This window comes from Herpailurus yagouaroundi, unplaced genomic scaffold (assembly GCF_014898765.1).
Source record: "Herpailurus yagouaroundi ecotype Mexico unplaced genomic scaffold, PumYag 199, whole genome shotgun sequence".
Lineage (NCBI taxonomy): Eukaryota > Metazoa > Chordata > Mammalia > Carnivora > Felidae > Herpailurus > Herpailurus yagouaroundi.
Window position 1 is genome coordinate 8,265,306 of NW_024412430.1, and position 14,508 is coordinate 8,279,813.

At 40.6% G+C, this 14,508-nt stretch overlaps 1 protein-coding gene across 1 annotated transcript in view; it reads right to left on the minus strand.

Annotated features, from left to right (window-relative positions):
- Positions 1-14,508, minus strand: part of TMC1 (transmembrane channel like 1) — a 168,914-nt gene that overhangs the window by 151,504 nt on the left and 2,902 nt on the right. The window lies entirely within an intron of this gene.

Below are 14,508 nucleotides of genomic sequence, written 5' to 3' on the forward strand. Positions count from 1 at the left end.
TCCTCACAAACGAAGGCCTCAGTGGGAGGCAGGGCACCAAAATAAAATCATCAGTTTACCAATCCCTCACTGGTTGAGAACTCCAGAGGATGACCCCCAGATTCCTTTGGTAGTTGCCTTGGGCATCGTTCAGAACACACAGGACGTGCTGTTACTGCATTGACCGAATCACGGTGCTTCAAGGGCAATCAAGCATCCTTGGCAATACGCCATCCCACCTGTGCACTGCAGTGGCTGATCCTTCTATGTACCCAATCTGCTGTATCTCCTGAAGGGTTATATGTTATGACTTTGCCTAGGCTAAGGCATCAACTGCCCCATTGCCAGAGTATGTCAGTGCCTTAAGAGCCTGAATATGGAAAACAGTAAGGACTGCCTCAGGCTCTTGCAGACAAACCCAAATGTCTTTCCACATATCCTGCCCCTAACAAGGGCTTGTTTATGATCATACGCCCCTTGGCTTCCCAGTGTTCAAGCCATAGGGTTAATCTTTTTTTAAATAGCCCAACTCCAAATGAAAAGGGTTAAGGGTCAGAGTGCATGCGTAATCAATCACCTGCCAAACTGCTCAAGGTCCAGCCTATTGGCAGCCATGCGTGATTCATTCCTGTTTCCATCCAGATGGTGTCAGTGTTGGGCTGAATAGCAACTGCAGTGCACGTGGGTGGTTTGCCCCCCTAGACCCATCTGTGTAACTGGCACCAGCGGGAATCTCCTTGTTGCCTCTCTGCAGGGGCCACAGGAACAGAGGCAGGAGCATTCGGAGGATCTACGCTCTCAACAGGGCCCAGTAGTGCCCCGATTTCTAGAGACAGTGGGCTGATAGAGAGGGTGGCCCTCTGCTGCAAATAGGTATGCCGCTTAATCAAAATAGGAGTTTGAGCAACAGCAGGGGTCAATGGAACATAGTCTCAACCCATCCCTTAACAGGAAGAAAGTTCTTCCCGTGACCTGCTGTTGCTCTGTGAGAGGCTTTAGCTGGAGGAGCGCTTGTACATGGCTAGGTGCTGTGCTCCATGAGAGGTTTCTGCCCCTTCCAACGTTGGGACCGAAATCCCAGGGGCATTCTCTCCTTCTGTTGTCTCCGTCACAGTGCCTTCTGTGGTCACAAATACAATGTTGGACCCTGTATTGACGGGGTCATCACCTTGTTCAATTCTGGGTAGTCCGCAGTCAATTGGCTTTTTTTTTTTACCGGCTATACTGGACTATTGAAAACACTGTGGGCAGGGCGTACAATGCCTATTCAGTGCAGTTCTCGGATACTTTCTCCTATTCCTTTATGCCCCCAGTTCATATCGCTTGACAGTTAACGCTCTCCGCTGGGGCTCCCAGTTGGTTTTCCCCTTCAGTACTGGTTTGATTACTCTTACCCAGAAGCAGAGTTCACTGATAGAAGTTCGCAGAGTATGATCTTGTAGTATGTCAATGCCCGATATGTTCTCCGGTATTGGAGAGACAAAAACCTTATATTCTCATGGGGGAGAAAACCCAACTTGCAGCGCCATAGGGACCTTCCTGACCATAACTTTTTACCCTGATTTTGAAGGCCCTGATTAGGCCACGCTCACTGCAGGAGTGAAAGCCAAGATGCCGCACTCCACCTCCAGTACCTGGCATGGGACACTGATACCTGTGCTGACCCCAGTCATAGGACAAGACATTTATGATGTCGGAAGTCCATTGCTGATCTGGGGGAACCGACAAATATCGGGAATGGGGAGAGGCTGTGGGAAAGACCGAGACAGAGAGGGAACTTGAGAAGCTGACAGCTTATCCCAGTCAGCTGGAACAGAAGAGAGAAATGAGAAATAGACCCACACATCTATGGGCAAAGGATTTTCAACAAAGGTGCAAAGACAATTTAGTGGAGAAACAATAATCTTTTCAATAAATTATGCTGGAACAATTAGATATGTGTACATTAAAAAAAGAATTTCAATCTGCATCTTACACCATATACAAAAACTAACTCAAAGCAGACGATAGACCTAGGGTAAAACCTGAAAATATAAAAAGTCCAGAGGAAAACACAGAAGGCTGTGGATTAAGCAGAGTTTTTTTGACATAACACCAAATGTCCAATCCATAAAGGAAGAGATTTATAAATGGGACTTTACTAAAATTATAAGTGTCTGCTCTTCAAAAGACCCTGTTAAGACCATGAAAAGATAATCACAGACTGAGAGAAAAATTTGCAAATTACATCTCTGAAAAAGGACTCATAATCAGAATACATAGCAGAATATTTATAACAACTCTCAAAAGTTAATAATAAGAAAACAACCCAATAAAAAAACTTGCAAAAGACTTAAATGGATATTTCATCAAAAAAAATAATGATGCCAAATAAGGACCAAAAGAGACACTCCACATCATTAGTCATTAGAGAAACGCTATTAAAACCAGTGAGATACCATTATGCAATTATTAAAATGGTTACAATTTTTAAACCTGGTTATACCAAGGGTTGGGGGAGGAAGAAACAGGATGCTCATACACAGCTGGTGGGAGTGTAAAATGGTACATACTTTGGAAAACAGTCTGGCAACGTCTTAACTCATAGCTATTCCACTCTAAGATATTTACCCAAGAGAAATGAAAGCCTATGTCCTTAGAAAGGCTTTTACATGGGGGCGCCTGGGTGGCGCGGTCGGTTAACCATCCGACTTCAGCCAGGTCACGATCTCACGGTCCGTGAGTTCGAGCCCCGTGTCAGGCTCTGGGCTGATGGCTCAGAACCTGGAGCCTGTTTCCGATTCTGTGTCTCCCTCTCTCTCTGCCCCCCCCCCCCCCGTTCATGCTCTGTCTCTCTCTGTCCCAAAAATAAATAAACGTTGAAAAAAAATTAAAAAAAAAAAAGAAAGGCTTTTACATGAAGGTTTACAGCAACCCAAACTGGAAATGACCCAAATGTCCATCAACAAGTGAATAGAGAAATTGCAACGGATCCTTATGACGGAAAGCTGCTAGACAATGATAAAGAATCAACTATTGACACACACAGCATGTATGAATCTCAAAATGATCACGCTGAGCGAAAGAAGCTAGACAGAAAAAGTGCAGCTGCTGTGCTATTTCGTTTACATGAAATTCTGGAAAATGCAGTGACAGTGGTAGGGATAGTGTTCATCCATCTAAGTTTTCAAGTTGTACAAGTATATGCAGTTTATTGTATATCGATTTCATCTTAATAAAGCTCTTAAACTAAAAGGCATGTGTAGGTCAATAATGGTGTATTATGAAACAAGTATCAAGATTAATCTACTTTTGTATAATTGTTATCCAAAAGGAGAGAGAGAAAGGAAGAAGGAAAGAGAGAAGGGAGAATAGAAGGAAGAAGGGAAGGAAGGAAGGAAAGAAGGAAAGAAGGAAGGAAAGAAAAGAAGGAAAGGAGGGAGGAAGGAAGGACAGGAGGAAGGAAGGGAGGGAGGAAGGAAGGAAAAATGCCTTTGAAAATTAGATAAAAATCACCCAAATACATAGAACGACATGGCTAAATCTCAAATGCTTTCTGCTAAGTGAAGAAGCCTGTCTCCAAAGTCTACATACTGAATGATTTCATTTATATGGCATTCTAGAAGAGGCAAAACTATAAAGACAGAATACATACCATGGGAACTGGAGAAACTGACCACAAGAAACACAGGGAACTTTTGGGGATGATGGAGTTGTCCTATATCTGGCTTGTGGTAGTTGTTACACAAATGTAGGTGTTTGTCAAAACTCAGAACTATACACATAAAAGAGTGAATTTAATTACAGATGAATTATATCTCAATAGATCTGACTAAAAAGAAAAATTAGAAACTGACATCTCTTGGGTTAACTTTTGGCTGCAGTTATTTTTTTCTGCCCATGTTGAGATTTTTTTAAAGAAGAAATTAATTGACAACAGAAAAAGAGCATTTCGTATAATTTTTTTAGATTTCTAACTTTTCTTTGAAAAGATCTGACCACACTGTGACCACACCTCACATGGCAATAACCCTCTGTAGTGAGTAGGCATCTTTTTTCTCTGCAGTCACGAGTCAATTCCTTTCTGGTGGTTTTACTTCTTACGGTATATGATCTGCCCAATCCCTGAAGGCAGCTGAGTTAGAACCCCTGCCTTAAACTCATTTCAACAACCACTTTGTTAACATGGTCTGTCACCCAGCCATGAATAAACTTCTCTGTAGAAATGGAACAGGCAAAGCATGGTTGGTAAGAGATCCGGGGAGACTGAGACTGCTGGGTTCCTACAGTTAATACATAGATCATAAGAACATGGAGGAGAGGATTTGCAACTTAAGACTGATGTCTAGAAAATCATAGCCGAGCATTTGATCTAAAGGAAAACAACATATAACCAAAATGTGTGTGTTATTTCATCTACCTTGTGGGGATGTTAACCACCAGAATCTAAAAGTAGGGATCTTGGAATCTAAAAGTAAGCATATTTTTATTTTCCAAAGTAAGCATAGTGCCTCATACATTATAAGTGGCTCGTAACTGTTAGTCGGAAGGGAAATGAAAGAGGCTAATAAATGGAAGACTCAAGCAAGGCCAACTGCACGGGTGCTTGATGTAATGTTCTAATCTTGCCATCTTGAAATTCTTAGGAATGTTTGAACGAAAAGAGGCCCTACACTGTCCATTCACTAAGCCCCCAAAATTATGTAGCCAGTACTAAATCCAAGAATTTTGGGGCCACACCAAGCTTTCTGTAAGACAGGACAGCAAAGAGGACTGTTTTTGACATGGTGCATCCATTTGACATTGTCATAAAGACCCAAGAGACAGAGTGAAACACAATTTCACGTTATAAGACTTCATCGAGGTGTGCTGACAAACCACAGCAACAACACACAGGCCAGACTGGAGGGTAATCACACTACATGGACAGTTTGGAGTTGACAGTCCCTGAAGCAGAAAGAAGGAAGGAAGGAAAGAAGGAAGGAAGGAAGGAAGGAAGGAAGGAAGGAAGGAAGGGAGTAGGGGAGGGGAGGGGAAAGGGGAGGGGAGGGGAAGGGAGGGGAAAGGGGAAGGGAGGGGAGGGGAAAGGAAAAGGAAAAGAAAAGAAAAGAAAAGAAAAGAAAAGAAAAAGAAAGAAAAAAGAAAAGAAAAGAAAGAAAAGAAAAGAAAAGAAAAAGAAAGAAAAAAGAAAAGAAAAGAAAGAAAAGAAAAGAAAAGAAAAAGGCAAGAATGGAAAGAGTGCCTACAACCTCAACATAAATCACAAATAGCAGGTATGGAAAAGATTGTCATTCAGGTGCCACTAGTTTGGGCCATATCTGGAAACAACTGTGATCACAATTCTTGTCCATCTTGTCTGCCAAATGAGAAGGCAGACAAAAAAGATAAATTTTTGTTCAAAACCAAAACCCAGCTAAAAAATACCCTGACCTGGGGCACCTGGGTGGCTCAGTTGGTTAAGCATCCCACTTCAGCTCGGGTCATGATCTCACAGTTGGTGAGTTCGAGCCCCACGTTGGGCTCTGTGCCGACAGTTTCAGAACTCGGAGCCTGCTTCAGATTCTGTGTCTCCCTTTCTCTGCCCACTCCCCCCTCGCTTTCTCAAAAAATGAATAAACATTTAAAATTTTTTTTAAATGATCTGGGTGCTCTTGAAAGGAGGTATATTCTCCAATTATTAAGTACAGAGTTATATCTTTATTCCTTAGATCAAGATTGTTCACTGCATTCCTCAAGTTTTCTTTGTCTACAGTGATTTCTCTTCCCCAGCTAGAACTCTGGCTCTCAAAAATAAACATTAAAAATTTTTTTAAAATACCCTGACCAGAAAGGTAAAGAGAGAGATAAATGCTGTGGTCTTCGTTTCTCAATTGTTGTCTGATTCTTCATCTACAAAGCGTAGAGGCGTGAGTATGTAAATTTGAAATATCCTTTCCCACACGTGGGAAGTTTACTGCTGTTCAGGTGGCTCACCCTCTCCCTCGGCCTGGAAGGTGTGGAGGCCAAATCAAGAGATGGGTGATGGTGCCTCAGGCCTTCTTATCACAGTTCCTTCTGCACTTTCATCGGTGACCAGATAAGGGACCACCCAAGTTAGGACCCTTTTGAGAGTGCTAAAATGTAAGGCTGGAGGAGACACGGGGACAATGAACATAAACCGTGATTCCCCCAGGCCAGCTCTGACATGTAGTGACCCTAAGGATAACATTATCATGCATGACACAGGCATCCCATTAACCTTTAGTAATACCAATATATGTCATCAGTAAACATGGCTGCCAAGAGACATAGTCATAGATATTATCAAGTGCTTTTACTGTGCCAAGCGCTATGCTAAACATTTTTTTAAATTTTATATTAAAAATGTCAGAAATGCCTTTTTTGGAAACAGGTGCATAATGCTTTTGAAAAATGGGCTATAAGGGGCACCTGGATGGCTCAGTCCTTTGGGTGCTCGACTTCGGCCCTGGTCGTGATCTCACGCTTGCGAGTTTGAGCCCATGTCAGGCTCTGCCCTGACAGGGTGGAGCCTGCTTTGGATTTGCTGTCTCCACTCACTCTACCCCTCTCCCGGTCATGCTTTCTCTGTCTCTCAACAATAAATAAACATTTGGAAAAAAAATTTTTTTAAGAAAATGGGCTATGAAAATAGTTCTTTGGCCTCTTACAAATTATTCTGGTGCAAATTGGGGTTCATTTGGGTTGTTAGAGTGGGCGGGGGTGGATAACCTAAAGAACTGAGAGATGAACAATGAGAAGACAATAGCCATTTCGAAATGTAGATAATGGAAGATTGAAATTACCTTCAAAGGCAGTTTGAGTATGATATGTAATTTTAAAGTAAATCGTCTTTTGGGGCACCTGATTGGCTCAGTTGGTGGAGCATGTGACTCTTGATCTCAGGGTTGTGAGTTCAAGCCCCACGTTGGGTATAGAGATCCCTTTAAAAATCAAATCTATGGGTTTCTGGGTGACTCATTTGGTTGAGTGCCTGGCTCTTAGTTTCAGCTCTGGTCATGAACCCAGGATCCTGGGATTGAGCCCCATGGGGTTTCATGCTGAGTTGGAGCCTACTTAAGATTCTCTCTCTCCCTCTGCCACTCTCCTCACCCCTCACTGTTCATACTCTCTCTCTCTCAAATAAAAATACATACATACATACATACATACATACATACATAAATATCTTTTTTAATTAAGTAAAAAGTAAAATAAATATCATCTTTCTTATTTAATTAAGAAAGGATAACTTTGATGTTCAAATTTCTTTAATTTATTCCTCTACATATTAGGTAAGTGCTTATTTTAATAACAAATGTAATAGCAACTATACACATTTCAAGCATATATTTCATAGGAGTGACTGCCTATATGTGGAGACCAGTGATGAAATTTATAAATAACTTCAGTACTTTATACATATATCCAAAAACAACCTGCAAAGAAAGTCTTTGGGAAAATGCAACTATTTTATATACATTAATGTGGCTTCTAAAGATAGATATAGATGCATAGGTAGAGTTATGTTATTGCTACGTTACCTAATAAAAAAAGCTGTAAAGTTTTTTTTCCCCTTTCTCAAAAGATTTTTCTAAGAAATAATTAGGTTTCTACAGCAGTGAACATTTTGCAGTTCTTATAACCAATTGTTATAAAAATTCAGAGGATTGGGAGTCATATGCAAATTTCTTACATTTATTAATTGTAATGGACCGTGTTTAAAATTATGAAGTCTACTTTCCTAAACTTACAGTTAGCATTCTCTAAAATGTCTTTCCACACATTATGGAAATTCATATCATACAAATTGTAAGCAAATACACTAAATATTAGAATAAATTCCATTAAAATATCACCAGCCATTATTTCCCAAGAATGAAATTCTTTACACAGTCACATAACTCTCTATATTTCCTGATTATAAACATAAAGGCTTACATATGGGAAAGAATAATAATTAGGGAGAAAAGTGTACAGATGAAAGTAAAAGTTACATGCACGGGAGGTTTATGAATTGCTCCTTAATTCCTTCATGTTCTCCAGCAATGTAATAATTTTTACAGCAAAACAGTATCAATTTTCCAATCAAGATGAACAATGTGCATGAAAGTAAAATAAAATGCTTCATATTTGTGGAGAATCAGAAATAATGAGGAGATATGGCAATGTATTCTCTATAAATAAGCCCTTGACCATTCTTAGAAAAATTGGGTTTTAGTCCTAAATCTGACACGTGCTAGTTCTGTGACCTTAACCAAGTGGCGTAAGGTAAGCCAGAGGAAGGCTGTCAATCCATTCTCTCTGCTTATCTATTCCTGTCTATTCATTCATGCGGCCAATACTATTGAGATCCCATCTATGACAGGCTCTGTTCTAGCAAGACAGCAAACACGCAGTCGTTATTTTTATTAACCCTTTCCAGTTCCTCTGGGCTGATGGGTTATAAAGGGGTATGGTGAAGTGGGGCAGCAGGCAGAGGCTCCTTGTGCGCACCCCGTGCTGATGGCCTTGGACTAGGGCGAAGTCAGTGGAGACTGAGAGAGGCAGACAAGTTCAAGACACGTTTGAAATTAGAGCAGTCGTGACTAGCCAATGAAACAGAAGAATTGTAGGAAAGAATGAAGAAAAGAAGGACTTAAAAATAACTCCCAGTCTTGGGGTGCCTGAGTGGCTCAGTCGGTTAATTGACCGACTCTTGACTTCAGCTCAGGTCACGATCTCATGGTTTGTGAGTTCGAGCCCCACGTGGTGGGGCTGCTCACTGACAGCGTAGAGCCTGCTTGGGATTCTCTCCCTCTTTCTCTGCCCCTCCTCTGCTCATGTTCTCTCTTTCTCTCTCTCTCCAAATAAATAAATACACTTAAAAAAATAAATAAATAAAATGAAAAAAAAAAAAAAAAGAACTCCCAGGTTCCTGGTCTTCAGTTACTTATAGAATGAGAGCAACCATTGTAGTGTATAAGGAATGGTGGATGATTAATGTATAAGCAAGTAAATAAGAGCCTCTTAGATAGAAAATCAGAGTCACGGGATAGAAAGGGGTTAGGATAGTACAGAAAGGTGATGGGGGAGGAGAGAAGGTATGTTTTGTTTTGTTTTTAATTTCTTTTGTTTATTTAGTTTTCGGAGAGAAAGCGAGTTGGGGGAGGGGCATAGAACGAGGGAGATAGAGAATTCCAAGCAGGTCCCATTTGTCAGTGCAGAGCCTGATGTGAGGCTCGATCCCACAAACTGTGAGATCATGGCCTGAGCCAAAATTGAGAGTCGGACACTTAACCAACTGAGCCACCCAGGTGCCCTGAGAAGGTATGCTTTAATCAGGATGCCAGGAATGGACTTCCTGAGAAGTTGCATTTAAGCTGAGACCTAAATGAAGGCTCTAGAATGGGGGACATGAGCATCTACACTACTTCAGGACCAAACCCTGAAAATTACAGAAATTCAGAAAATTTCTGTCTGATTCTACATCAAAATGTACATGGTGGCTATTCCCGCACTAGACTATCTTTATTTAAAAAAAAAAAAAAATTCAAAAAACTAATGAACTAAGTAAATAAATAAATAAAAATTCAGGGATTCCATATTACTGTAATACTCATTCTCTTATAACTTTCCAGTTATAAAGATATTTATACAATGCCCTTTACATCCAAGAACATGGTCTGGACTACTTAGAATCAAGGGATTTTGCCAGTGACTTCCCAGGATTCTCTAGTAAAACTGCTTGCCAACTTGGTTTTCAGGACAATTTTCAAGCGATGTATCTGACCCTACTGCATATTGGATAGAAAACAGACTATGATTATTACGGTCAGATACCCATGAGTCTCTCTTGGTGCTCTTTGGGAAATAAGTCTTCTAATATTGTAATAATTCAGTCCTCTATACTGACTTACAAGAATGACTCAGAGTTGAATACTTAGGACTTACCACAGAAAGATTAGTGTTAAGAAGTAAACAGCTCAGAAGAGTAGGGTGTTCTAATTACGAAATTGTTAAGAGCTGCTATATCCCAAGTACATGGAAGAGCTTGTAGAAAACCTGCCAACTGGGGATGGAAGCAGACAGAACTATGGGGAGGATTCAGACTTCTTGGATTATCGGCGTGAAGGATGGATTAACTAGGAATGTCTTAAGTGAAAACGGTTCAGCTCTCAGATTAAAAGGGATCTCTATCTTAGACATCTCCACCCTAGGCGATTAAAATAGGCTTTTGAAAAGAGAAAATGGGGCGCCTGGGTGGCTCAGTGGGTTAAGCATCTAACTGGCTCAGTCATGACCTCACACAGTTTGTGGGTTCGAGCCCCACATCAGGCTCTGCACAGCCTGTGTGGAGCCTGCTTGGGATTCTTTTCTCCCTCTCTCTCTGCCCCTCCCCAACTCATGCTTACTCTCTCTCTCTCAAAACAAATAAATAAACTTAAAAAAAAAAAAAAAAAGAGGGGCGCCTGGGTGGCTCAGTTGGTTAAGCATCGACTTTGCTCAGGTCATGATCTCATGACCTGTGAGTTCAAGCCCCACATCAGGCTCGGTGCTGACAGCTCAGAGCCTGGAGCCTGCCTATGATTCTGTGTCTCCCTCTCTCTCTCTGCCCCTCCCTCACCTGCTCTTTCTCTCAAAAATAAACATTAAAAATTGAAAAAATAAATAAATAAATAAATAAACATAAAAAAATTTAAAAGAACAAAGAAAATAACAAGGATGTAAATAATAGGTCTCGGTGAAATCTCTAAACTTCACAAAGTAGAAGCAAACTGCTGACACTGATGAACAGCAAATGTCTGAAGCGATCCAGACCTGAGGGGTCCTGGACACCGTGGAGGACTGCTAATACTTTTGCCTATTTTCCCCATAAGTTTTCTCATTCCTGGATTAAACAAAAAAAATCGATAGAAGTTGTAGGCTGGAGAAAATCTAGGGCAGCTTTCTCAATCTTGTCCCTGTTGACATATTGGACCAAATAATTCTTTTTGCGGGTGGCTGGGCCTCTGTCCTGTAGGATATTTAGCAACAACTCTGGCCTCTGCACACCAGATGCCAGTTGCAACAGCCCCCTAGTTGTGACAACCAGAATTGTCTCCAGACATTGTTGAATTTCCCCTAGGGGACAAGATCATCCCTGGTGGAGAAACACGGCTCTGGGGGAACGCAACACTGTATACCACAGAATCAAAGAGCCGCACATCGCTGGACTCTTTATTAGCGACAGAATTAAAAGCACAGGAAAGATCTGGGGCAAAAAGATACAAGGGCACCAACCCACAAACCTCGTGTCTTCTCATCTTGGCTCATTCTCTCTTAGTGACTTTGTGCCCCCGTTTCACGATGCTTATGTTTTCTCGCAACCCGTGTTCATCTGTACAGGCTTCACTGATGTCTTTTGTATTTATTCGTCCCTGACAAGGAGATGCGATGTGTTCAGATTTGATGTTCTGAAATAGGCGGGGTGTGTGGAAGGCTGACGTTTTCGGAGTCACCGGATTGCCGTCTCTGCTTCCCTGAACACCTTAATGTCTAAAGAGACAGCATCTTAGACAAAACAACAGTTCAAGAAGGGTGTATTTGGTGGAGACGAGCTGTGAGGCATTATATCCTGGGAGGTATAGTTCACAAAATAAAGAGTCATACTGTTTAATAGATCCTGCAGCACATAGTAATTTATAGATGGTAGATTGTAATTTTTCATGAATTCTGTTTCTAGAAAGTCTAAAAGGCAAGCGGCTTGGGGGAGAAGAGCTCATTCAAGCCCACCAGAGTTATGCCTAGAGAAAGTTTGCCAATACTGGGAATTTTATTTATTTATTTATTTATTCGCTTATTTATTTATTTTGAGAGAGGGAGAGCCCAGGAGAGACAGAAGGAGAAGGAGAGAGAATCCCAATCAGACTCTATGCTGCCAGTCCAGAGCCCGAAGTGGGGCTTGAACCCACAAACTGTGAGATCGTGACCTGAGCTGAAACCATGAGCTGGATGCTTCCCTGACTGAGCCACCCAGGTGCCAATACGGGGAATTTTAAAAAATAATTATCCACCTGCTGGCCAGCTATAGATATAAGAAGTTTATCAGACATCAGGAAACATAAAGTAAAATTGGACTGTATAATACATTTTTCTTGTTCATCAACAAAGAATATAAAGTAATACTTCTTTCATAAAAGTTACAAAAAGTCATTTAAAAATATGGAAAATGCATCAAAGTACAAAGAAAAAAATTATCCATAGTACTGCTATCCAAACCCAAATACCATCACTAACGTTCTGTGGATTTCTTTCCAGTTTCTTTTTTTAACGTACAGTTTTAGAGAGTGTAGAACAGTAGGGAAGAGGAGATAGAAATATACATACATAAATATATATATGTATATATATTCAGTACCCTACTTTTTAAGCTGGAATTATATTAAATGCACTTAAGTATTATTCATAAACATAATTTTTAATGGTACATTAAGTTGCATCAAAATGATGTACCATGGTTACTTAGGCTGATTCTAATGATGCGCCATTAAAGAATCTTGGAATACATATTTGTCATAATTTAGTTATTACAGAGTTCCAAAGCTAATGCTATTGAATCACAGGGCATAAACATTACAAACATCTTAATATGTATTGTGTGTAGCTTTATAAAAATTTGAATCAATTTATAGACCAATCAGCAAAACACAAATATGCCTACCTCATCTTGTCCTTGCCAATATCGATATTTTTATTAGTTTTATTCTTTGGTTGGACTAATTTTTTTCTTTGCTTTCATAGCCAGCGACACTGTTTTCCCCAGACATTTGTGTACTAATTGTATTTCCTCTTTGGGAAAATACTATGACTATCGCCGTGTGTCTTCAAAAGAGACAAATCAAAAGCGGAAGGAAAATATCTATGTTACCGAGACAATGTGGAAAAGTTTATGGTCATTGTAAAAAGTAGAATTCCTGATTTCACCATTCTCAGGTCCTTTTGTTCTCATTTCTCATCATCCTGCCACCCATAAGTACTATTTTCCAGTTAAAGCAAACAAATTGCCGCTTCTCACATAAGCTCATATAAGTTGACATTGCACTCTCTAGTGCTCTCCACTCCTTGACTTTGCACATGCTCTTCCCTTGTCTGGAATGTCCTTTGACTTACCCCAAACACACACACTACACATGCACACAGAGCCTGTGACCTTTCCCAGGCCCCAATCAGAGCTTGTTGTTACCTTTCTCATAGCCCCTAACATCCTGCATTCCAATCATTAACACTCTTTTCAGACTTCCCCTCAGGCCCATGGGTTCCACCAAGGCAGGGACCCCTCATCTTTGATCTCTAGATTCCACATCATCTATCATCATTCCCAGAAGAAAGTAAAAACTTAGTAAATGGTTCTTTGAATGTGGACATTATTTTTTTTTTAATTTTTTTTTTAACGTTTTTATTTATTTTGGAGACAGAGAGAGACAGAGCATGAACGGGGGAGGGGCAGAGAGAGAGGGAGACACAGAATCAGAAGCAGGCTCCAGGCTCTGAGCCATCAGCCCAGAGCCCGACGCAGGGCTCGAACTCACAGACTGCGAGATCGTGACCTGAGCCGAAGTCGGACGCTCAACCGACTGAGCCACCCAGGCGCCCCTGGACATTATTGAATAATAAACATAGCTGCCTTCCTCATAATACAAATCCTGTCATTCCCAGTAATTGCTTCGATTTTGAGGGATAGACTGATTGGGAGGAAAGAGCACCAGCCTCAGCGTCAGCCAAACCTAGATTCAAACTTCCCGTTCTGCCACTAACCAGTGCAGTGTCCTTGGAAAGTTACTTGGTATCTTTGACACTCCATTGGAACAGATAGCGATCATAACACGTACTTTATAGGATTAATTGAATATAAATGGGGTATTGAATATATGTAAAGAATCTGGTATGTAGAAGTGTCTCAATGGTAAACATTTTTCTAGGTATTGGTGTATATTCCAGCATGTGTGTATTTCCATTCTATATATACTTCCTGTACAATAAATATTACCTAATTCATAGCATCTGATACCTATGTATGTATTTTTCTTAGAATCACAAAGGCCAAGACACAAGGTCAATTGTACTGACCATCTTCTTGCTGCCCATGCAAGAATATTCCAGTTAAGTAAATCTTAGAAAAGAATTAGTTCTAACCACAGTTGAGAAAAGTAGGTCTATATTTTCCAAAGGCAAGAGAAATAAAGTTCTCCGTGAAATAACACGTGATCTAATCATCTACTGCTTAATTTTTTTCGATTTGCCCCGTTAATATTGCTGAAGGTATTTGGGGACCTCAAATCACTATAAATAAAGACTTGTTATGGCAGAAGAAAAGAACTTTTGGAACATGCTCTACTTTTCATTTCTAAAAATATATTCACTTGGGCCACGCTAAAGGAGCACGTGAAATCTTCCCAGTTGAAAATCTGCCCTTCCACTGGTGGTAGGTTCAGCACGAGCGTGTGCACACACACACTAGAAATACTCTGAAGCTCTTTTTTTTTTTTTTTAATTTCTCGAACAGCCATATTCATACGTGCCTTCGGGGTGGCT